Source organism: Bubalus bubalis, chromosome 3 (assembly GCF_019923935.1).
Source record: "Bubalus bubalis isolate 160015118507 breed Murrah chromosome 3, NDDB_SH_1, whole genome shotgun sequence".
Lineage (NCBI taxonomy): Eukaryota > Metazoa > Chordata > Mammalia > Artiodactyla > Bovidae > Bubalus > Bubalus bubalis.
In genome coordinates, this window is record NC_059159.1 from 24983529 (window position 1) to 25010802 (window position 27274).

A 27274-nucleotide genomic window follows, 5' to 3' on the forward strand; every position below is an offset into this window, starting at 1 on the left:
CCTCTGCTCACCACAACTAGAGAAAAGCCTATGCAGCAATGAAGATCCAGCACAGGCAAAAACAAATAAATAATTTTTTTTAAAACCAAAATAGTATGATTTCAATATGTAATGAACAAAAAATAATTATTGAGCTATTTTGCCTGTTTTTGTATTATATCTTCAAAACCTATGTGCATTTTACATTTAACAACACATATCAATTCAGACTAGTCACATTCAAATGCTCTGTGGCGGATTCATTTTGATATTTGGCAAAACTAATACAATTATGTAAAGTTTAAAAATAAAATAAAATTAAAAAAAATAAAAAGAGAAAAAAATAAAATAAAAATAAAATAAAATTTAAAAAATTAATTAAGCACTGGATTACAAAAAAAAATCAATAATTTCTTAAAAACTCAAAATTAGAAAGATCTATTTTATAATTAAAACAAAATAAAACTAGAACTTAACATTTAAAAGAGTAAAAAAACTCTCCATACTTAGACATTTGAAAACACATGCACACATACATTGTGGGTAGTAGAGGAAACTCAAAACTATAATTACCATCTATTGAGAAAATAGCCTGTGTAAAATATTACGAAATATAACCAGCATTGTACAGAGTGATTTCTTATTTATAGACCTTTATAGACCTCAATGGAGAAGGCAATGGCACCCCACTCCAGTACTCTTGCCTGAAAAATCCCATGGACGGAGGAGCCTGGTAGGCTGCAGACCATGGGGTCGCTAAAAGTTGGATACGACTGAACGACTTCACTTTCACTTTTCACTTTCATGCATTGGAGAAGGAAATGGCAACCCACTCCAGTGTTCTTGCCTGGAGAATCCCAGGGACGGGGGAGCCTGGCGGGCTGCCATCTATGGGGTGGCACAGAGTCGGACATGACTGAAGCGACTTAGCATAGACCTCAATATTTCCAATATTAAATAAGAAAGAATGAAAAGAAATACATGAAGCAACAAATTCAAAAAATCACAAAAGAGCAATAAACCAGCCTATGGAAAGCAGGAGAAAGGAAACAATAAAGATAAAAAACAGAATGAAAAAGTTAGAATGGTGGTTGTCTAACAGTGCTCTCTGGAGTCATGAGCGTCTGATAACAAAGAGGACACTAATAGATGGAGAAATATACCATGTTCATGGATAGGAAGAATCAATATAGTGAAAATGAATATACTACCCAAAGCAATCTATAGATTCAATGCAATCCCTATCAAGCTACCAATGGTATTTTTCACAGAGCTAGAACAAATAATTTCACAATTTGTATGGAAATACAAAAAACCTCGAATAGCCAAAGCAATCTTGAGAAAGAAGAATGGAACTGGAGGAATCAACCTGCCTGACTTCAGGCTCTACTACAAAGCCACAGTCATCAAGACAGTATGGTACTGGCACAAAGACAGAAATATAGATCAAGGGAACAAAATAGAAACCCCAGAGGTAAATCCACGCACCTAGGGACACCTTATCTTTGACAAAGGAGGCAAGAATATACAATGGAGAAAAGACAATCTCTTTAACAAGTGGTGCTGGGAAAACTGGTCAACCACTTGTAAAAGAATGAAACTAGAACACTTTCTAACACCATACACAAAAATAAACTCAAAATGGATTAAAGATCTAAATGTAAGACCAGAAACTATAAAACTCCTAGAGGAGAACATAGGCAAAACACTCTCCGACATACATCACAGCAGGATCCTCTATGACCCACCTCCCAGAATATTGGAAATAAAAGCAAAAATAAACAAATGGGACCTAATTAAACTTAAAAGCTTCTGCACGACAAAGGAAACTATAAGCAAGGTGAAAAGACAGCCTTCAGAATGGGAGAAGATAATAGCAAATGAAGCAACTGACAAACAACTAATCTCAAAATATACAAGCAACTCCTGCAGCACAATTCCAGAAAAATAAATGACAAAATCAAAAAATGGGCCAAAGAACTAAATAGACATTTCTCCGAAGAAGACATACAGATGGCTAACAAACACATGAAAAGATGCTCAACATCACTCATTATCAGAGAAATGCAAATCAAAACCACTATGAGGTACCATTTCACGCCAGTCAGAATGGCTGCGATCCAAAAGTCTACAAGTAATAAATGCTGGAGAGGATGTGGAGAAAAGGGAACCCTCTTACACTGTTGGTGGGAACGCAAACTAGTACAGCCACTATGGAGAACAGTGTGGAGATTCCTTAAAAAACTGGAAATAGAACTGCCTTATGATCCAGCAATCCCACTGCTGGGCATACACACTGAGGAAACCAGATGGGAAAGAGACCCATGTACCCCAATGTTCATTACAGCACTGTTTATAATAGCCAGGACATGGAAGCAACCTAGATGCCCATCAGCAGATGAATGGATAAGAAAGCTGTGGTACATACACACAATGGAGTATTACTCAGCCATTAAAAAGAATACATTTGAATCAGTTTCTAATGAGGTGGATGAAACTGGAGCCTATTACACACAGTGAAGTAAGCCAGAAAGAAAAACACCAATACAGTATACTAATGCATATATATGGAATTTAGAAAGATGGTAATGATAACCCTGTATGCGAGACAGCAAAAGAGACACAGATGTATAGAACAGTCTTTTGGACTCTGTGGGAGAGGAAGAAGGTGGGATGATATGGGAGAATGGCATTGAAACATATATAATATCATATAAGAAAGGAATCGCCAGTCCAGGTTTGATGCAGGATACAGGATGCTTGGGGCTGGTGCACTGGGATGACCCAGAGGGATGGTACGGGGAGGGAGGTGGGAGGGGGGTTCAGGATGGGGAACACGTGTACACCTGTGGTGGATTCATGTTGATGTATGGCAAAACCAATACAATATTGTCAAGTAATTAGTCTCCAATTAAAATAAATTTAAATTAAAAAAAAAAGAAAGAGAAGGAGTTGGAGGGGTGTCAATTGAGTGAGACTCTGGGAAACTCCCTTCCTTCCCCTACAATTTCCCTTTACTTTAATCACAAGTGCTTGGCTTTTATCTATTTATACACTGGGATTTCACATAAGATTTTAATTTTGAAAAGGGTTCCATTGCACAACTTAGTGGCTAAAAAACCACTTCAAAACCATTACTTTCACTGAACTTAAAAATAGTTAGAAAAACATATATAAATGCTAAATAAGTATAAAAGCTGGAATTTTTCAGGGGTTAAGGGGAAATCCAATAAATTGATGTACGATCAGCAAATGTAATCAAGGAAAAAGGAAAGAAAGCACAAATATACAGAAATTAGGCAGAATAAAAGAAGCAATAAAAACCATAATTTTTAAAGATAATGAACTATTTGACAAAATTGGTGAGATTTCAAGTTATTTTAATTTTCTTCTTTGTGCTTTTATGTCTATGTAAATTTCATGATAGTATCATTTTTATCCCTTTAAAAGATTATTTTCAAAAATAAGGTGCCATGTAAACAAAATAAAATGTCATGCAAATAAACTCTCAGTGAAAGTTTCTGAGAAAAATATAAATTTTTAAAACTGAATTTAGAAATGTAAAACCTGACTCCTGAACAGGCTAAAAACCAGGGGAAAAGAAGAAAAGATTGCTAAAATGTTTCTCTAAATTCATATTAATATAATTTTTAAGATGTTTTTCAAATCTTTAAGTAATGAATAATTCTGGTTCTATATACATTATTTCAGAGCCTAGAAAAAGAAACTTCTCATATTATTTGGTATAACCTAGCACAACCATAGTTCTAAAAGAGCACAAAAAGGAATCAGTTTAAAGTTAATACAGAGGGAAGGGTGGGATGAAGTGATAGTTAAGGAGTTTGAGATTGACATGTACATCAGATCAGATCAGATCAGTCGCTCAGTCGTGTCCGACTCTTTGCGACCCCATGAATCGCAGCACGCCAGGCCTCCCTGTCCATCACCAACTCCTGGAGTTCACTCAGACTCACGTCCATCGAGTCGGTGATGCCATCCAGTCATCTCATCCTCTGTCGTCCCCTTCTCCTCCTGCCCCCAATCCCTCCCAGCATCAGAGTCTTTTCCAATGAGTCAACTCTTCGCATGAGGTGGCCAAAGTACTGGAGTTTCAGCTTCAGCATCATTCCTTCCAAAGAAATCCCAGGGCTGATCTCCTTCAGAATGGACTGGTTGGATCTCCTTGCAGTCCAAGGGACTCTCAAGAGTCTTCTCCAACACCACAGTTCAAAAGCATCAATTCTTCGGCACCTCAGCCTTCTTCACAGTCCAACTCTCACATCCATACATGACCACAGGAAAAACCATAGCCTGGCAAAATGATAGGATACTGAAAGAGAAACTCCCCAGGTCAGTAGGTGCTCAATATGCTACTGGAGATCAGTGGAGAAATAACCCCAGAAAAAATGAAGGGATGGAGCCAAAGCAAAAAGAATACCCAGCTGTGGATGTGACTGGTAATAGAAGCAAGGTCTGATGCTGTAAAGAGCAATATTGCATAGGTACCTGGAATGTCAGGTCCATGAATCAAGGCAAATTGGAAGTGGTCAAAAAAGAGATGGCAAGAGTGAATGTTGACATTCTAGGAATCAGCGAACTGAAATGGACTGGAATGGGTGAATTTAACTCAGATGACCATTATATCTACTACTGCGGGCAGGAATCCCTCAGAAGAAATGGAGTAGCCATCATGGTCAACAAAAGAGTCCGAAATGCAGTACTTGGATGCAATCTCAAAAACGACAGAATGATCTCTGTTCGTTTCCAAGGCAAACCATTCAATATCACAGTAATCCAAGTCTATGCCCCAACCAGTAACGCTGAAGAAGCTGAAGTTGAACGGTTCTATGAAGACCTACAAGACCTTTTAGAACTAACACCCAAAAAAGATGTCTTTTTCATTATAGGGGACTGGAATGCAAAAGTAGGAAGTCAAGAAACACCTGGAGTAACAGGCAAATTTGGCCTTGGAATACAGAATGAAGCAGGGCAAAGACTAACAGAGTTTTGCCAAGAAAATGCACTGGTCATAACAAACACCCTCTTCCAACAACACAAGAGAAGACGCTATACATGGACATCACCAGATGGTCAACACCGAAATCAGATTGATTATATTCTTTGCAGCCAAAGATGGAGAAGCTCTATACAGTCAGCAAAAACAAGACCAGGAGCTGACTGTGGCTCAGATCATGAACTCCTTATTGCGAAATTCAGACTTAAATTGAAGAAAGTAGGGAAAACCACTAGACCATTCAGGTATGACCTAAATCAAATCCCCTATGATTATACAGTAGAAGTGAGAAATAGATTTAAGGGCCTAGATCTGATAGATAGAGTGCCAGATGAGCTATGGAATGAGGTTCATGACATTGTACAGGACACAGGGATCAAGACCATCCCCATGGAAAAGAAATGCAAAAAAGCAAAATGGCTGTCTGGCAAGGCCTTACAAATAGCTGTGAAAAGAAGAGAAGCGAAAAGCAAAGGAGGAAAGGAAAGATCTAAACATCTGAATGCCGAGTTCCAAAGAATAGCAAGAAGAGATAAGAAAGCCTTCTTCAGCGATCAATGCAAAGAAATAGAGGAAAACAACAGAATGGGAAAGACTAGAGATCTCTTCAAGAAAATTAGAGATACCAAGGGAACATTTCATGCAAAGATGGGCTCGATAAAGGACAGAAATGGTATGGACCTAACAGAAGCAGAATATATTAAGAAGAGATGGCAAGAATACACAGAAGAACTGTACAAATAAGATCTTCACGACCCAGATAATCACGATGGTGTGATCACTGACCTAGAGCCAGACATCCTGGAATGTGACATGTACATACTGCTCTGATTAAAATGGTTAGCCAGTGGGGCCCTACTGTGTAGCTCAGGGAACTTTGCTTGGTGTTATGAAATGATCTAGATGGGAAGAGAATTTGAAGGGGAATGGATGCATGTGCACATATTACTGAGTCATTTTGCTGTGCACCTGAAACTAACACAGCTAGATTCATGTATATTATACTCCAATATAAAAGTAAAAGTTTAAAACATTTTTAAATTAAAATTTTTAAAGTTAATATAGATACAAAAATCCTGAATAAAACACCAGTAGATCACACCTAACAGTATATTAAAAGAACAATACAATTTATCCTGGTAATATAAAGATGTTTCAATATTATTGACATATTACATACTAATACATCTCTTATAAGTGTTAGTTGCTCAGTAATATCTAACTCTTTGCAATCCATGAACTGTTACTGACCAGGTTCATCTGTGCATGAAATTCTCCAGGCAAGAATACTGGAGTGGGTAGCCATTCTCTTCTCCAGGGGATGTTCCTGACCCAGGGATCGAACCTGGATCTCTGAAATTGCAGGCAATTTCTTTACCATCTGAGCTGCCAGGGAAGCCCATTTATATAATAGGTTAAAAAAGAAGTTTATACAAACCTTTTTGCAAATGACAAAACTTTCTCTGATGATATTTATTATCTGTTTGTGACAAAACTATATTGTGTTTGTGTGTGTGTGTATTAGTTGCCCAGTTGTGTCCAACTCTTTGCAACCCCATGGGCTGTAGCCCCCCAGGCTCCTCTGTCCATGGAGTTCTCCAGGCAAGAATACTGGAAAATTCCATGGACAGAGAAGCCTGGTGAGCTACAGTCCATGGGGTCACATATGTAAGTAAAAGAATACCTTTTCAACTAGCTTCATATTTATGGCCGAAAAACTAAATTGTTATTATTAAAGATTGTTTTTTCAGCTACTCCCACTGTCAAATAACATTGTTGTGGAGGTTTTACACAAAAATAAGTCTTAGAAGGGAAAAGAAGTCATTATGTGCAGATATTATGACCAAATACATATAAGCTTAAAGTATGAACTTGGAAAACTTTTAGAAATTTTAAGAATTCACTTGGGTAACCAGAAAATAAATGCTTTAAAAATTGATAGCTTTCTGGGCAACAGAAGAATAGCTTGTGTTGCAATGATTTTCCCACAGATAAGAACTGTCAACACTAGACAAAAAAATTAAGAGCACCTATTTTAGGGCACTGAACAGTAGCCAAGGGCTTCTCTGGTGGCCCAGCAGTAAAGAATCTGCCTGCAATGTAGGAGACAGAGGCAGGAGACAAGGGTTCAATCTCCAGGTCAGGAAGATCCCCTGGAAAAAGGAAATGGCAACCCACTCCAGTATTCTTGCCTGGAAAATCCCAATCCATGGGGGTCACAAAAAGTCAGATACAACTAAACAAAAAACAATGAAAGCAGTAGCCAAAGCAGGCAGAAATTGGTGGGGATTTGATCCTTGAAAGAAGAGAACTACTGGGTGAGACTTTTATTTATATAGCTTTTCACCTAAAGGTACTCCCAGTTCATTTGGTGTGGAGTGGCTGGGGAGCTGCTGCTGCTGCTGCTAAGTCGCTTTAGTCGTGTCCGACTCTGTGCAACCCCAGAGATGGCAACCCACCAGGCTCTGCCGTCCCTGGGATTCTCCAGGCAAGAACACTGGAGTGGGTTGCCATGCACCCTTAGGCAAAAAGCTTACTGGACTGTGGGAAAACACCAATGCCACAACTTAACATATATTTGGAGTCTCAGAAGAAGATTAAAACCAGAATAGGACAGAAAATGTACCAGAAGAAATAACAGAAAAAATAAGTCAAAAATTTCCCAAATTTGGTGAAAAAATAGCAATTTACAGATTCAAGAAGCTCAGTGGAAGCTCAGTTGGATAAATACAAAGAAAACTAAACACAGGTAAATTACAGGCAAACTGTTGAAAACCTAAAATAAAGAGAAGAATTTCAAAGAAGCCAGAGAAGACGATCCATCACACACAGAAGAATAATGATAGGAACGAGAGTTGACTTTTCATCAAAAATAATGGAGGCCAGAAGACGCTAAAATAACATATTTAAAATTTTGAAAAGAAAAGGGAAAAAACTTGTCAGCCCAGAATTCTATATCCAGTGACAATAACTGTCCAAATGTAAAGACAAAATAAAGATACTTTTCATATGAACAAAAACTGAGAAAAATTTTTGCTAAGAAACCTGCTCTAAATAGAAATCTAAATGAAATTTGTCAAGCTAAAGGGAACTGACGCTAAAGGGAAACTCAGATCAACAGCAGTACCAAAATGCTAAATATGTGGGTAAATATAAAACATTATCACTTTTTTCTCTTAATCTCTTCAAAAGATAACTGGCAATCTGAAGCAGAGATTATAAAACTGCACTGCACAGCTTATAATATATATATAGCGATTTAACAGAGGATGGGGAAAGCAGAGTAAATGAAGCACCTTTAGTGGTATAAAATTAATTCTGAGTAGCCTGTGATAAGTTAAGGAACACACTGTAATCAATGGAACAACCCTAACAGACAAAATAAAGAGGAACAATTTTTTTAAAATAGAGAAATCAAAATGGAATATTAAAAAGCATTTGACTAACTTTTTAAAAGGGCAAGTATAGCCAAAAATGTGACAGCTGGAAAAGAAATAGTTCAATGGTAGACCCTAAATCCATCCATAGCAATAGTTGCATTAGTTGTAAATGAACTAAACACTTCAATTAAAAAGCAGAGACTGTCTAACTGAATAAAAATGCAAGACCCAATTATATGCTGTCTGTCTACAGGAGACACTTTTTCCTTCCAGTTTTATTGAGATATAATTCACATATAGCATTGTTTAAGATGCACAACATAATGATTTGACATACATATGCCATGATTACCACAGTAAAATTATACTTATCATCTCATACAGATAGAAAATTAAAGAAATAATTTTTTTCCCTTGTAATAAGAACTCTTAAGCATTTACTCTCTTAACAACTTTTATGTATACTGTTGTTGTTGTTTAATTACTAAGTTGTGTCCTACTCTTTCACGACCCCATGGGCTACAGTCTGCCAGGCTCCTCTGTCCATGGGATTTCCTAGGCAAGAATACTGGAGTGACTTGCGATTTCCTTCTCCAGGCAATCTTTCCAATCCAGGGATCAAACCTGTGTCTCCTGCATTGGCAGCCAGATTCTTTACCACTGAGCCACCAGGGAAGCCCTATATATACTGTACAGCAGTGTTAATTACATTTACCATCTTGTACTGCTAAGTCACTTCAGTCGTGTCCAGCTCTGTGCGAGCCCATAGACGGCAGCCCACCAGGCTCCCCCGTCCCCGGGATTCTCCAGGCAATAACACTGGAGTGGATTGCCATTTCCTTCTCCAATGCATGAAAGTCAAAAGTGAAAGTGAAGTCGCTCAGTCGTGTCCGACCCTCAGCGACCCCATGGACTGCAGCCTTCCAGGCTCCTCCATCCATGGGATTTTCCAGGCAAGAGTACTGGAGTGGGGTGCTATTGCCTTTTCCGACCATGTTGTACATTACATCCCTAATACTTACTTATGACTGAAAGTTTGTAACTTTTGACCATTCATCCAATTCCCTCTCCCCCAATGCCCAACTTCTGCTAATCACAAATCTGATCTCTTTTTCTATGAGCTTGATTGTTTTTGAAGTATAATTGACCTACAACAGTCTGTCAGTTCCTGGCATACAACAAGCATGCACACTGTTGTTTCAGTCATGTCCTACTCTTTGTGACCCTGTGGACTGTAGCCCACAAGGCTCCTCTGTCCATTGGATTCTCCAGGCAAGAATACTGGAGTGGGTTGCCATGCCCTCCTCCAGGGGATCTTCCCAACCTAGGGATTAAACCCAAGTCTCATTATGTCTCCTGCATTGGCAGGTAGGTTCTTTACCACTAGAGCCACCTGGGAAGCCCGGTATACAACACAGTGATTTACAATTTCTATACACTTAAAAATGATCACCACAATAAGTCCAGTTATCATCTATCACCATCCAAAGATACTACATAGTTACTGGCTTTATTCTCCACACTGTGCATTTCATATCCATGGCTCATTTGTTTTGTAACTAGGAGTTTGTGCCTCTCAGTATCCCTCACCTCTCTCCTTCCCCTCCCTGCTCTCCACTCTGGCAGCCATCTGTTTATTCTCCGTAGCTATCACTCTGTTTCTGTTTTGTTTTGATTGTTCATTTGTTGTTGTTGTTTTAGGTTCACATATAAGTGAAATCATATGGTATTTATCTTTCTCTGTATGATTTATTTTACTTAGCAGCATAACACCCTCAAGGGCATCCTTGTCTTGTTCCTGACCTTAGAGAAAATGCATCCAGCTTTTCATCATTCAGTATGATGTTAGCTGTAGGCCTGTCATATATGGCCTTTCTTATGTTGAGATATATTCCCTCTATATCCATTTTGTTGAGAGTTTTATCATAAATGGATGTTGAATTTTGTCAAAATCTTTTTTCATAACATATGATGATCATATGATTTTTATTCTTCAATTTGTTAATGTGGTGTATTACATTGATTGATTTGTAGATACTGAATCATCATTACATCCCTGGGATTAATCCCACTTGATCATGGTATATGATCCTTTTAACGTATTTATTTGGTTTGTTAATATTTTGTTGAGGATTTCTGCATTCGTGTTCATCAGTGATACTGACCTGTAATTTTCTCTTTTTTAATTATTATATCTTTGTCTAGTTTTGGTATCAGGGTGATACTGCCTTCACAGAACAAGTTCTCAGAAGCATTCCTTCCTCAGTAATATTTTTGGAAGAGTTTGGGAAGGATAGGTGTTAATCGTTCTCTAATTGTTTGGTAGAATTCACCTATAAAGCCATTTGGTCCTGGAATTTTGTTTCTTGGGAGTTTTTAAAATACTGATTCAATTACTGGTAATTGGTCTATTCATGTTCTACATTTCTTCCTGATTCAGTCATGGGAGATTGTACATTTCTAGGAATTTGTCCATTTCTTCTAGGTTGTCCATTTTATTAGCATATAATTATCATAGTAATCTACAAGAGACACATTTTAAATATGAAGACACAGAGAAAATAATCTTAAAAAATAGTGGAGATATACATATATGTATACATATGTGTATTTATGTGGATAACTGATTCACTTTGGTGTACATCTGAAACTAACACATTGTAAATCAACTATATTCCAATAAAGACACAGGCTGGAAAAAAGAATGGAAATTATACAGTATGCTAAGACTAAGCATAAGGAAGATGGAATGGCTATATTAATGCTAAAGTAGACTTCAGGACATGGAATATTACCAGATATAAAAAGGGATATTTCATAATGATAAAAGGGCCAAGTCATCAGGAAGATAAAAAAATTATAAATGTGTATGCACATAACAGGAGAAGGAAATGGCAACCCACTCCAGTATTCTTGCCTAGAGAATCACGTGGACAGAGAAGCCTGGTGGGCTACTGTCCATAGGGTCACACAGAGTTGGACACAACTGAAGCGACTTAGCATGCATGCATGCATTGGAGAAGGAAATGGCAACCCACTCCAGTATTCTTGCCTGGAGAATCCCAGAGACAGAGGAGCCTGGCGGGCTGCCATCTATGGGATAGCACAGAGTCGGACACGACTGAATCAACTTAGCAGCAGCAGCAGCAGCATTCACATAACAAAATAGCTTCACAATACTTGAAGCAAATTCCAACAGAACTAAAGCGATCATAGTTAGAAATTTTACTATCCTCTTTAAGAAACTAATAAAACTACCAGATAAATAATCAGTAAAGAGATAGAGAATGTGAGCAACACTATTAACTTTGATCCAATTCGCATTCATACAATGCTACATCTAACAACTATAGAATATACTTTTTTTAGGTGGATGAAGTGTTTACCAAGATATACATTATTCTAAGCCATAAAATAAGTCTTATAAACACCAAAAATCTAAAATCTTAGAGTATGTTCTCTAATCAAAAAGAATTAAGTTAGAAATCAATAACAATGAGATATCTAAAAAGCCTCAACAATTTGAAGAAACATAATTCAAAGAGGAAGTATTCTTCTTTTAATAAACTGAATGATTATAAAATAAAAATATTATAAAAATTATAAAATCCATCCAAATTTGTAAGATGCAGTTAAAGCCACACTTAAGGGAAACACACAGCTTTAAATGTTTATGGTAGAAAAGAAGAAAGGTTTAAAATCAATGATCTAAGTTTTCATCTTAAGAAAATAGAAAAAGAAGACCAAATTAAACTCCAAACAGGAAAAAGAAAATAATAAAAAATAAGAATGGAAGTCAATTAAATAGACTTCCATTTAAAGCATATAAAGCAGAAAAAGCATTGCTTGGTTCTTTTAAAAGACCAATAAATTTGATAAGTCCATAAAGATTTTATTAAGATTCATAAAAGCAACACAGAGAAATACCAATATCAGATTCAGAGGAGAAAAGGAATAAAAGGTATTTCTCAGACTTTAGAAAACAAACACAAACATATTTACCTTTCCCTAATAAAAAAGGCATTGCTACTCATTGTATTAATAGAAACACTGGAAAATAAATCAATTGATATAAGGAACATAATTACAATTATTTACAATCCCATCACTCATTCAGTTTTTATTCTGTCCTAGCATAATTTTATTTTCATTTACAAAAATGAGATACCAAAAGTTTTGAACTTTTTCCACTAAACACTGGTTATATCACAGATCATATAATGAAGTATTTTGTAACCAATTAAAAATAATATTCATGAGGAAATGGAAGGAATTCAAATATTCTGGCAGCATATTTTTAATACAATACTGAAGGAAAAGGAGAAGAGGAAGATGAAGGAAAAAGGAGAGTGGGACAGGAAGAGGAAGATTGAAGGACTGACATTACTCAACTTAAAGACTTACTACTATGATGCAGTGATCAAGATAGAGTAGTATCATTGGAAGAACAGACACAGATTAATGGAACAGAACAGAGAACACAGAAATAGACCTATACAAACACAGTCAGTTGATCTTTGAAAAAAGATGTAAAGCAATTCAACCAAGAGAGGATAAGCCTTTTTAACAAATTGTGCTGGGACAACTAAACAACCAAATTTTTAAAAAAAGGCACTGTTCTCCCTTTATACAAAAATTAACTCAAGTAAATCATAGACTAAAATGCACACAGGAGAAAATGTAAGTGGCCTTGGGTTTGGCAATGGGTTTTTCGTTATAAGACCAAAAGCATGATCCAATGATCCATGAAAGAAATAATTTAGACTTCATAAAAATGAAAAACTGCTGTTCTACAAAAGATAGTGTTAAGAGAATGAAAAGACAAGCCACAGATTGGTAGAAAATCTTTACAAAACACATACCTAATAAAGGACGTATATCCAAAATAGTTAAAGAACTCTTAAAACTCAATAATAAGAAAACAAACAACCCAGTTTTGAAATAGACATAAAATGTGAACAGAGACCTCACCAAAGAAGATACACAGATAACAAAAAAGCAAATCAGCATAATCGTATGTCATTAGGAAACTGCAAATTAAAACAATGATATATCACTATGTACCTACTAGAATGAATAAATTTTTAAAAATTGACATACCAATGGCTGACAAGGATGCAGAGCAACCAGAATCTCATTAATTGCTGATGGGAATGCAAAATGGTATATCCACTTTGGAAGATGGCTTGGTTTCTTACAAAGCTAAATGTAGTCTTACCATAAGATCCAGCAATCATACTCCTAAGTATTCACCCAACTGACCTGAAAACTTAAGTCCACAGAAAAATCTGCACATTTAGATTAGAGCAGCTTTATTTATACTTGCTAAATTTTTAGAAGCAATCAAAATGTTCTTCAGTAGGTAAGTGGATAAATAAAGTGTGATATATACAAATAGTGGAATACTATTCAGTGCAAACAAGAAATGAACTCTCAAGAAATGAAAAAACATTCAGTTCAGTTCAGTTCAGTTGCTCAGTTGTGTCTGACTCTTTCCGACCCCATGAATCGCATCCCTGTCCATCACCAACTCCCGGAGTTCACTCAAACTCACATCCATCGAGTCGGTGATGCCATCCAGCCATCTCATCCTCTGTCATCCCCTTCTCCTCCTGCCCTCAATCCCTCCCAGCATCAGAGTCTTTTCCAATGAGTCAACTCTTCGCATGAGGTGTCATTGGGGAACCTTAAATGTATTAAAGAAATGGAGTAGCCATCATAGTCAACAAAAGAGTGTGAAATGCACTATTTGGATGCAATCTCAAAAATGACAGAATGATCTCTGTTTGCTTCCAAGGCAAACCATTCAATAGCACAGTAATCCAAGTCTATGCCCCCACCAGAAATGCTGAAGAAGCTGAAGTTGAACAGACTACAAGAACTTCTAGAACTAACACCCAAAAAGATGCCCTTTTCATTATAGGGGACTGGAATGCAAAAGTAGGAAGTCAAGAAATACCTGGAGTAACAGGCAAATTTGGCCTTGGAGTACAGAATGAAGCAGGGTAAAGGCTAACAGAGTTAGCAAACACCTTCTTCCAACAACACAAGAGAAGACACTATACATGGACATCACCAGATGGTCAACACCGAAATCAGATTGATTATATTCTTTGCAGCCATGACGGAGAAGCTCTATACAGTCAGCAAAAACAAGACTGGGAGCTGACTATGGCTCAGATCATGAACTCCTTATTGCCAAATTCAGACTTAAATTGAAGAAAGTAGGGAAAACCACTAGACCATTCAGATATGACCTAAATCAAATCCCTTAAGATTATATAGTAGAAGTGAGAAATAGATTCAAGGGATTAGATCTGATAGACAGAGTGCCTGCATAACTATGGATGGAAGTTCATTACATTGTACAGGAGGCAGGGATCAAGACCATCCCCAAGAAAAAGAAATGCAAAAATGCAAAATGGCTGTCTGAGGAGGCCTTACAAATAGCTGTGAAAGGAAGAGAAGTGAAGGTAAAGGAGAAAAGGAAAGATATACCCATTTGAATGCAGAGTTCCAAAGAATAACAGGAAGAGATAAGAAAGCCTTCCTCAGCGATCAATGCAAAGTAATAGAGGAAAACAACAAAATGGGAAAGACTAGAGATCTCTTCAAGAAAATTAGAGACACCAAGGGAACATGCAAAGATGGGCACAAAAATGGTAAGGACCTAATAGAAGCAGAAGATATTAAGAAGAGGTGGCAAGAATACACAGAAGAACTATACAAAAAAGATCGTCATGACCCAGATAATCATGATGGTGTGATCACTCACCTAGAGCCAGACATCCTGGAATAAGAAGTCAAGTGGGCCTTAGGAAGCATCACTATGAACAAAGCTAGTGGAGGTGATGGAATTCCAGTTGAGCTATTTCAAATCATAAAAGATGATGCTGTGAAAGTGCTGCAGTCAATATGCCAGCAAATTTGGAAAACTCAGCAGTGCCCATGGGACTGGAAAAGGTCAGTTTTCATTCCAATCCCAAAGAAAGGCTCAAACCACTAAACAATTGCACTCACCTCACACACTAGTAAAGTAACGCTCAAAATTCTCCAAGCCAGGCTTCAACAGTATGTGAACCGTGAACCTCCAGATGTTCAAGCTGGTTTTAGAAAAGGAAGAGGAACCAGAGATCAAATTGCCAACATCTTTTGGATCATCGAAAAAGCAAGAAAGTTCCAAAAAAACATCTGCTTCTGCTTTATTGACTATGCCAAACCCTTTGACTGTGTGGATCATCACAAACTGTGGAAAATTCTGAAAGAGATGGGAATACCAGACCACCTGACCTGCCTCTTGAGAAATCTGTATGCAGGTCAGGAAGCAATAGTTAGAACTGGACATGGAACAACAGACTGGTTCCAAATCAGGAAAGGAGTACATCAAGTTTGTATATTGTGACCCTTCTTATTTAACTTATATGCAGAGTACATTATGAGAAATGCTGGGTTGGATGAAGCACAAACTGGAATCAACACTTCCAGGAGAAATATCAGTAACCTCAGATATGCAGATGACACTACCCTTACGGCAGAAAGCGAAGAAGAACTAAAGAGCCTCTAGATGAAAGTGAAAGAGTAGAGGGAAAAAGTTGGGTTAAAACCCAACATTCAGAAAACTAAGATCATGGCATCTGGTCCCATCAATTCACGGCAAAAGGATGGAGAAACAGTGGAAACAGTGACAGACTATTTTGGGGGGCTCCAAAATCACTGCAGATGGTGACTGCAGTCATGATATTAAAAGATGCTTGCTCCTTGGAAGAAAAGTTATAACCAACCTAGACAGCATATTAAAAAGCAGAGACATTACTTTGCCATCAAAGGTCCATCTAGTCAAAGCTATGGTTTTTCCAGTAGTCATGTATGGATGTGAGAGTTGGACTGTGAAGAAAGCTGAGCGCCGAAGAATTGATGCTTTTGAACTGTGGTGTTGGAGAAGACTCTTGAGAGTCCCTTGGACTGCAAGGAGATCCAACCAGTCCATCCTAAGGGAAATCAGTCCTGGGTGTTCATTGGAAGGACTGATGCTGAAGCTGAAACTTCAACACTTTGGCCACCTCATGCAAAGAACTGACTCATTTGAAAAGACCCTGATGCTGGGAAAGATTGAAGGCAGGAGGAGAAGGGCATGCCAGAGGGTGAGATGATTGGATGGCATCACTGACTCAATGGACATGAGTTTGAGTAAACTCTGGGAGTTGGATGGACAGGGAGGCCTGGTGTGCTGCAGTCCATGGGCTCACAAGGAGTCGGACATGACTGAGCAACTGAACTGAACTGAACTGATGTGAAAGAAGCCTATCGGTGAAAGAAGCCAATCTGAAAAGGTTACATACTGTCTGGTTCCCACTACATAACATTCTGGAAAAGGCAACAATATAAAAAAAATCAGTGGTTGGCAAGGGGTTCAAGAGGAGTCAGAGGGATGAATAGATAAAGCACAGGAAACTTTTAGGGCAGTGAAACTATATCGTATGACACTTTAATGGTTGACACATGGCATTTTGTAATTGTCAAAACCTATAGGACTTTACATGGAGAAGGCAATGGCACCCCACTCCAGTACTCTTGCCTGGACAATCCCATGGATGGAGGAACCTGGTGGGCTGCCGTCTGTGGGGTTGCACAGAGTCGGACACGACTGAAGCAACTTAGCAGCAGCAGCAGCAGCATAGGGCTTTACAACACAAAGAATGACCTTTAATGTCTGTAGATTTCAAAAAATCATTTTGCAGGTTGGGGGATCTCAGGGAAAATTGCAGACAAACAACATAATCTAACTAATTACAAATATATGAATTAAACTCACTGAATGGGGGAAAGGTGCTGGCCTAAGTAACACTGGTAATGGGTAGTCTATAATACTAAAGGCAAAAGGAACTGCAGGTGAATACTGGACCCTAGTCAACAGTTTCCAGTGGGTGTACAGGTTATCACTTCTTATACTGCTATACATGTATACTCTAATCAAACAATAAGTGGATGGTGAATGGTGGGAGTCAGGTTTCTCAATGTTGGAGTGGAAAGGAGAGGAGCAAGAAGCAAAAATATTGAGGATATAAAGGCTGAACAGATATTTTTCCAAAGAAGAGATACAAATGGCCAACATGAAAAGATGTTCAAAATCATTATTAGGGAAATGTAAATCAAAACCACAATGAGATAGATATCACCTCAATCCATTAGAATAGCTATTATCAAAAAGGCAAGAAGTAATAAGCGTTGGAGAAGATGTGGAGAAAAAGGACCCCTCATGCACTGTTGGTAAGAGTATAAATTGGTGCCACCACTACGGAAAACAATATGGAGATTTCTCAAAAAATTAAGAATTAAACTATCATATGATTCAGCTATTCCATTTCTGGGTATTTATCTAAAGAATACAAACACAATAATTCAAAAAGGTATATGCACCTCTATTTTCATCACAGCATGTTTTAACAAATTGGACTCCTTTATTTATTCATTTTCTAAATCATAAAATCACTATGCACCAAGGTTTTGCCAAAAACTGACTATGCATCTACAAACTCTCAAATACAAGATATACAAATTGAATCCATTATCTTTCCCTATACCTTTGAATGCCATCATCATCTACCTAACTGCCCAGGCCAAAAAATTGAGAATCATTCTAAATTCCTGTTTCTCTTTAACTGGGTCCTGTAGACCTTGTTGTTTAGTTGCTAAGTCGTGTCTGACTCTTTTGTGACCCAATGGACTGTAGCCTGCCAGGCTGCTCTGTCCATCGGAATTTCCCGGCAAGAATACTGGAGTGGGTTGCCATTTCCATCTCCATTATCACAGCATTTTTTACAATAGCTAAGATATGGAAACAACCCCAGTGCCCATCAATAGATGAATGGATAAAGAAGATGTCTGACTCTTTGCGACCCCATGGACTGTAGCCTATCAGGCTCCTCCATCCATGGGATTTTCCAGGCAAGAGTGCTGGAGTGGATTGCCATTTCCTTATTCAGGGGATCTTCCCGACTCAGGAATCGAACCCGGGTCTCCCGCATTGCAGGCAGACGCTTTATCGTCTGAGCCACCAGGGAAGCCATATATATATATATATATATATATATATGTAGTGATGGATTACCATTCAGCCATAAAAAAATGATGAAATCTTGCCATTTGTGACAACAATGGATGGACCTTGAAGGTATTATGCCAAGTGAAACAAGTCAGAGGGAGAAAGACAAATATTGTAAAATTTCGCTCATGTGTGGAATATAAAAAGCAAATAAAATAAATGAACAAAACAGACCAAACAAAAAAAAACATGTGGATACAGTGAACAGAACATTGGTTATCAGAAGGGAGGGGAGGAGGGTGAAATGGGTAAAAGGGTGTCAACTATATGTGATAGCAAGAAATTAAATTTTTGGTGGTGAGCACACTGTAGTGTACACAGAGGTAGAAATAGAATGTTGTACACATGAAACTTATACAATGTTATAAAACAATGTTGGCTCAATTTTAAAGAATAGTAAGGAGAACAGTCTAAAATGAATTAGAGTTCAAGACATCAATAAGAGCTCATGTTTAGCTCCCTCACCCATCAAGGACCACACGTTCATGGGGAACCTGGTGCTAGACGAAACCTGGTGCTACCACGGGGAACCACTGGTAGACGACCTGCTTCTGGGTTGGGGTTTTGTACGCAGCAGAGCAGCTCCCTTGCTGCAAGCTATTGAAAGTCTAAAGAAAGGTTTGTAAAAAAAAAAAAAAAAGAAAAAAAGAAAAAAAAAAGAACTCATGTTTAAGTTTGTACAGATACAGATAGTTATATATATGCTAGTGTGAAAGCCGCTCAGTCGTGTCCAACTCTTTGTGGTCCCATGGACTGTACAGTCCATAGAATTCTCCAGGCCAGAATACTGGACTGGGTAGCCTTTCCCTTCTCTAGGGAATCTTCCTAACCCAGGTCTCCCACATTGCAGGCAGATTCTTTACCAACTGGGCCACAATGGAAACCCATAGAAATTGCTAATAGATAAACGTATATGTTGTTAGTGGTAAAGAACCCGCCTGCCAGTGCAGGAAATATAAGAGATGCGGGTTCCATCCCTGGGTTGGGAAAGTCCCCTGGAGGAGGGCATGGCAACCCACTTAAGTATTCTCGCCTAAAGAATCCCATGGACAGAAGAGCCTGGCAGGCTACAGTCCATAGGGTTGCAAAGAATTGGACAGGACTGAAGAGACTTGGCATGGCATACATATGTATATGTGGGATTATTATGCATACGTATGTATCTTTGTTTGTCAGTGATAAGACCTAAAAGAAACAACGTCCCAGTGAAAAAGAGCGTATCTACTACCAAGATCATGGTTTCTAAAACCAATCTTCAATAAAAGGAACCAAGGCTTTTTTGAGAGATGACTTATTCTAGGTCTAGGGCAGGAAACCTACAAAATGAGCCTGGACCATTTTGTGTGGCCAGAAAGTAAGGAAGTGCCCAAAACATACACACACACACTTGATGTGGCATGTCAAAAGGAACCCAGAAGCCAAGTAAAAGAGCCTAGTGGCCAAAGTTAGAACAATTTGAGCAACAAAGTTAAGCAACATTGGATTATAACTCAAAGTATAAAATAAGTATTCATGAGTCCACAATGATATAAATATTAATAAATAAATGAATAAATTAATACACAGGGGAGAAAACACAAATCTCCAGTGCATAATTCCAAATAATGTAGACACACCACCCCAAGGAAGAAGGAGCATAACTCCCAACACTCAGGTGTAGACTGCACATAGAGACTTCCTTCCAAAGAATACAGTATTGAAAGGGGAAACAAAGAGTAACTTGACAGAAACTTTATCAGCCAGGCAATCAAAGAAAACATCAACAGTTATAAATCATGTTGATTGTATGTACCCTTGACATGTGATGAGAATGACACTTTACTTGTGTGATCTTCTTTCCAAAAACCTAGTCTAATCATGAGAAAATGGTCAGATTCTAATATATGGCATTCTACAATATACTTGACCAGTACTCCTCAAAACTCTCAAGATGATCAAAAACAAGGAAAGTTTGAGAAACAGTTGCAGAGGAGTTCTAAAGAACTAAATTAAATGAGATATCCTGAATAGGATCCTGGAAAAGAAAAAGGACATTAGGTAAAAACTAAGGGAAATGGAATAAACTACAGATTTTCCATCAATAACACATCAGTATAGGTTCATTAATTGTAACAAATGGTTCATTAATTGTAACAAATGGTTGATACTAATGTGAAAGTTAATTAATAATGGAGGAAATTGGAGGGACAGGGAATAGGACAATTCTCTGTACTACCTGCTCAATCTTTTCTGTAAATCTAAAATTATTCTAAAAACTAGTCTATTAATTTTTAAGAAGTGGTATATGATATAATCTTGACATTTTACCCAAAGAAAGGGGGAGGAGGGGCTTTCCTGGTAGCTCAGCTGGTGAAGAATCTTCCTGCGGTGCAGGAGACCCCAGTTCGATTCCTGGGTCGGGAAGATCCACTGGAGAAGGGATAGGCTACTCACTCCAGTATTCTGGCCTGGAGAATTCCATGGACTGTATGGTCCACGGGGTCACAAAGAATCTGACAGGACTGAATAAACTGCAGACTTTAGTCAATAACACATCAGTATTGGTTCATTAACTGTAACAAATGTATCATACTAATGTGAAAGTTAGCTAATAATGGAGGAAATTTGGGGGAGGGGGAAGGGAATAGAATTCTCTGTACTACCTGTTCAATCTTTCCTGTAAATCTAAAACTATTCTAAAAACTAGTCTATTAATTTTTAATATATGATATAATCCTGACATTTTACCCAAAAAAAGGGGGAGGTACTTGGCTTAATTCAGTCATTAACCCAGTCTAAATTGAGTCCTTCCTACAGGTCAATCATGGAGAAGGAAATAGCAACCCACTCCAGTGTTCTTGCCTAGAGAATCCCAGGGACGGGGGAGGCTGGTGGGCTGCTGTCTATGGCGGGGGCACAGAGTCCGACATGACTGAAGTGACTTAGCAGCAGCAGCAGCAGCACAGGTCAATCAGGTACTGTGATAAGACACCAAAATATCAACAATGGTCATCTCTAGGTAGTGGAATCACAAGCCATTTTATCATCTTCTTCATGCTCTTCTACATGTTGTAAAATATGTGTTTTACATATGAAAAAAATAAAATTAAAATTACTATGCAAGCATAGTGTAATATCACTCTTAGCTTAGACTGACTTTAATTTTTCACCCTCCTCTTCATTTCACTCAGCAGTAGGAGGTTGTACTGATTCACAGCTGGGAACAGTAAAGGAGGACACCCAGGCAGAATAAAGGTCCTGTGGAATAACGATTCTGTGGAATAAAGATCCTATGGGAGATAGATGGTTGTAATGTATACTTTGTGCCTATAGATGTTAAATATATATGTATGTGTGTATATATTATTTTGAACTTCTACTTGCCTTACTAAATTCTTATAAGTAAAATATCCCATGTAACTGTATTTGTATATACTAAAATTGTTAAAAGGGAATCAACAGGATATAATTATCCCCCAACTCATTGGGGGATATTTGATACTTTGATATTTTATTATGACTTTACTTGTTAAGTTTCACTTTAAAATTACTTTTTTGAAGGCTTCATTTCAAAACATTTTAGAGGGCCGTGTGTCTATTTAAGTACTTGTTCCTTCATCTGTAAGTGTCATCTACTCAGAGGAATAACATGGCACAAAGACAGCCTCTTCCACCTGTCTCATCTTTTTTTTTAACCTGATCTAAAAATACTCCCACAACTCACTAGATGAACAAATTTATAATAAAACGTAAATAAGTTAAAAGCAAGAGCTATAGGAGGGATTATGCATCTAGTATTTTACACACTTCCCAATTCATTTGATAAGCCAGAATAACCCTGATATCAAAACTTAAAGATATTAAGGAAAATATCTTTAAAAATACTAAGGAAAGAAAACTGCAGACCAACATATAATACATTTGCCTTTCAATTTAGAAGATGATGTTACTTACAGTGATTATGACCTGAAGGTGCCTCAGTAAGGCTGCTCAGAAATGCACTGCTCACCACTGAATAAGAAAGAGATTTCCACCTCCTGTATTTTAACCAAGTTCACCACTCTCTCTAGGTGGGTTTTCTGTTAAGCAATCAGCCTCGTGCAAATAAAAACTCTTCTAATATAAATATAATGTCTTATCAAATCAGAATGCCTAAAAAAAAAAAAAAAAAAAAAATCAGAATGCCTTAGGCATCTGTAACTACAAAGCCCAGAGTGAAAATCACCACTGAGTAACAACATTCCAGAGGTGCCTCTGACATCACATCACTCACTGCACATAATACCCGATGGTACAAGGTCTATACCTTTGACTAATGAGTGAGCAATACCACACTGGTATAAATGTCCTCACACCAAGGAGAAAAGACAAAATCAGAAATGTACCTTAAATATTGTCACTTTTTTTTTTCTAAATGCCTTTATTCTTCTACAAATATTTATTGAGCACTTATTATATGCTGTATACTGAAAAAGTGAACAAGACAGATCCAAACTAAAAGTGTACAGTCTACCAAAGAATAAAGACTTAAATAGACAATTAGAATAAACTGTGATACGAGTTATAATAAGAAAAGTGAGGGAGGCACAGGCCCATAGTAGATGCGCCTAGTCTAGAGGGAAGTAAGTTAGGGAGATCTCCCAGAGACGTAACCTTTCATCTGAAACCCCGAGATCAGCAGGTCGAGTATGTATGCTGGGGTGGGGAGGAGCTGGTAGAATGAGGAGAAGAATGGCACAAGCATAGAAACACCGTGTGCACAGGTCCTAAGGTGACAGATCTTAGTTCAGCTGGAAAAACTGAAAGAATTCTAACTTGGAAGCAAGAACACAAAGGTTAGGGGTAAGAGCAACAGTGATTCTGGAAGGCAAGTTTGTAGCAATATACAGTATTTTGTACTAAAAGTAATCTATAATGATTTAAAGTCCCATATTAAAAAGGTAAACACAGCTCTGACAAACATGCATCTTCCTATTATAATTCACAGCTTCCCTAAAACATAGATTTCTTCAGCTTCCAGGCAGCTTATGAATATCTATTTCATCAAACCAGAGTAGGAAAGGAAAATAGGAAATGAAAACTGAAGGACAAGGGAAGGGCGGGTATGTAGAGACTTGTAGACACGATATAATCATCAGATCCCTGGAAGAAACCACTGCAGGGTCTAAGGCCAGCTGAAAAGATTCTGACTTGACAGGATGCACCCAAGATCTCTAGGTTCTGTAGACTAGTGAAAGTCTCCCAAGCCTCTCACCTTGTCCATTTTACAAGGGGATATTTTGTTTACTTGAAGGAGAATGACATCTTAAGGGTCACATTTTTCAAACTACTAAAAAATAAAGGTTGCCGCCATCTATTTTCTAAGTATTACTGCTCCTAACACACAGAAAGAACAAAATATTTAAGTTGGTGTTCTTTAATAGTTAGAAAAAATTTTTTTGATATATTGTTTCTAAAATTCAAAAGTTCACTTCAATCAGCCTTCTAATTTGAAGGCAGGATGAATGACCAAATGCTGCTGAAAACAACTCCACCAACCAAAAACCAATCAAAGTGTTCCTAGAGGGGATATTTTGCTAAAGTATTTGAACTACTAAAGCAGAACTCACATTTCTGAAAAGAAGGATACCATAAATTTCTGTCTATACTTGCATTACACCCAAGAAAATATTTGAGATTTTTGTTGGCACAGGGTGAAATGACTCAAAACTAATTCTATTAAATTTAATGCTGGGCAGTATTTCAGCCCTCTCATTAATTCAAAACAAAACAAAACAAAACAAAAAACCCAAGTACTTGCAAATATTCTTTAAACGTGAATAGTTGTCCTGGCTGGCTGGGCACAATCACAGAAATATCTGTTTTCTCACTGCTGCTGCTTTGACAGTCATTTTACTTCAATAACTTTCTGCTGACTTCAATCATCTCTCCTTACCCCACCCCCAGCCTCCTGTCTTATCATAGCACCTCCAAGCCTGTTGGTAGCCACATTCTCAATGGGAGAGGAGGTCAGAGGTAGAGACAGGAGAGAAAGAGTAGGAGATGAGAGGAAATTCTGTTCTCCTTTCTCTCTGGGTCCTTTCACTGGCTCTCACCTCCTTTCTAGGTGAAGCCCATTCCCTTTCTCATTCTGGCTTATTAAATAGGCTCTTCCTTAATCCTGGGAACTCCAACCTAGCTCTCACCCAGCTCCTCATACCCTTCCCAGTCCTGACCATTGGAGTCATTCCCCAGTCACAATGCCACCATCAGAGCTTGGAGATAGGGAACAGGGGATTAAAGGAGTGCTCCCACTAACAAAGAGGAAGCCAACAGAAGGGGGAATGGCCCAGGCTTCAGGACTGAAAGGGTTTCTGGAGTCTCAAATTGGACGATCATTCCCCATAAAAATATGCTTACAGAATTCTCCTCTAGGGAGCTTCCCTGGTGGCTCAGTGGTAAAGAATCCGCCTGCCAATGGAGGAGACACAGGTTCAATCCCCGCATCTGGAAGACACCCCTGGAGAAGGAAATGACAACCCTACGCCAGTATTCTTGCTTGGGAAATCCCATGGACAGAGGAGCCTGCTGGGTTACAGTCCATGGGGTCACAAAAGAGCCAGACACGACTTAGCGATTAAATAACAACAATTCTCCTCTAGGTAAAATACAAAAGGGTTTTGTTTTTTTTAAATACATGACATACAATTAAGTTTAAAATTTCAATAAACAGTGCTCGCTTCAGCAGCACATATACTAAAATTGGAAAGATACAGAGAAGATTAGTATGGCCCCTGTGCAAGGATGACACACAAATTTGTGAAGCGTTCCATATTTTTAAAAAGAATGCATTTGAATCAGTTCTAATGAGGTGGATGAAACTGGAGCCTATTATACAGAGTGAAGTAAGTCAGAAAGAAAAACTCCCATACAGTATACTAATGCATATATATGGAATTTAGAAAGATGGTAATGATGACCCTATATGCGAGACAGCAAAAGAGACACAGATGTAAAGAACAGTCTTTTGGACTCTGTGAGAGAAGGTGAGGGTGGGATGATTTGAGAGGGTAGTGTTGAAACATGTATATTATCATATGTGAAGAGGATCGCCAGTCCAGGTTCGATGCATGAGACAGGGTGCTCAGGGCTGGTGCACTGGGATGACCCTGGGGGATAGGATGGGGAGGGAGGTGGGAGGGGGGTTCAGGAAGGGGAACACATGTGCACCCATGGCTGATTCATGTCGATGTTTGGCAAAAACCACTACAATATTGTAAAGTAATTAGCCTCCAATTAAAATAAATTAATTAAAAAAAATAAAATAAAATTTGAATAAACAACCTTTACTGGGTGAACATGTTAAGTTTTTGAGATCAATTTCCAAAATATATAATAAAAAATTATACATAGCTTCTAATCCTAACCTATGAGAACCATTGTCCTTTCTTGTCCGGCATTAGCACTAATGCCCTGAACAGTCTTATTAGAGAAATACATAATTTTATGATCCATAAAATAGTGTTTAAAAATGGGATGGCCTGGGAATCAACTTAGAGAACACGGTTCTTTTTCCCACGTGGGGAAAAAAGGTATTAATAAAGAAAACACCTAAGTAAATGTTAGAAAACAATCTACTCACTATTTTAAAAAAAACCAACAAAATCTAGGGGCAGGATGCTACTTCAGACTCCTTTTAATTTTCAAGGATACCTACATCTTTTCTAATTAAAATGCTTAATTTATATTATAGATAGTTAACTCTGAACACTTTGAAGGAGTTAAAGCCTTAAAGATGACATGTGACCCTTTGAGGATGAAGCTGCTGCTGCTAAGTCACTTCAGTCGTGTCCGACTCTGTGCAACCCCATAGACGGCAGCCCACCAGGCTCTCCCGTCCCTGGGATTCTCCAGGCAAGAACACTGGAGTGGGTTGCCATTTCCTTCTCCAATGCATGAAAGTGAAAAGTGAAAGTGAAGTCGCTCAGTCGTGCCCGACTCTTAGCGACCCCATGGACTGCAGCCTACCAGGCTCCTCCATCCATGGGATTTTCTAGGCAAAGTTACTGGAGTGGGGTGCCATTGAGGATGAAGATGGGAACTTATTTGGAAAGGAGGCATATAGAAAATGTTGTTGGGATTGTGGAGAAGAGAAAGGGGATCAAGGAGAGGAGGGACTCCTCTCAAGGACCCATCCCAGGAGTCCTTTGTTTGAACTGATGTCCCATAGGCAGGGAGTACAGATCTGCATCATCCTCAGGACTTCCCTGAGTGAGTTGCTAACAGTAAGACAGCCTTTCCAGTAACAGACTATGGCCACGCACTTGGCCATGCCAAACAAATCATGCCTGCAAATCAAAACAATCTCCACCTTGGAAATAACAGAAGACCACATTTCATTCCAGATATTTGGGCATTCTATTTAATTAAGTGTCACAACTTTCCCTTTAGTAACATATTGCTATTTTACAGAAGCACCCTGGTTACTGATCCAACTTCTACAAAGTCTCATTGACAGCTTCTGATAGAAACAAACAAAAAATAATCATTTCTGATTCCTTGTCACAAATATACTGAAGGTATCGGATCATTAGTATTTCTGCAGTAACTTAAATATCTCAGTAAAATCAAACTTCTGAAACTTCAGTGTTTAATTTTCCTACTCTAATGATGGAGGGCTTCCCAAGTGGCTCAGTGGTAAAGAATCTGCCTATCAATGCATGAGCCACAGGAGACATGGGTTAGATCCCTGGGTGAGGAAGATCCCCTGGAGGAGGAAGTGGCAACCCACTCCAGTATTCTTGCCAGGATAATCCCATGGACAGAGGAGCCTGGCTGGCT

General features: G+C 38.2%; 1 protein-coding gene and 1 non-coding gene across 2 annotated transcripts in view; one reads left to right on the forward strand and one right to left on the reverse strand.

The window, feature by feature from the left end:
• Positions 1–27274, reverse strand: part of SKAP1 (src kinase associated phosphoprotein 1) — a 307365-nt gene that overhangs the window by 263699 nt on the left and 16392 nt on the right. The window lies entirely within an intron of this gene.
• LOC112584042 lies at positions 25166–25272 on the forward strand. The gene has a single exon (XR_003108401.1). It is a non-coding gene; the product is annotated as a U6 spliceosomal RNA (small nuclear RNA).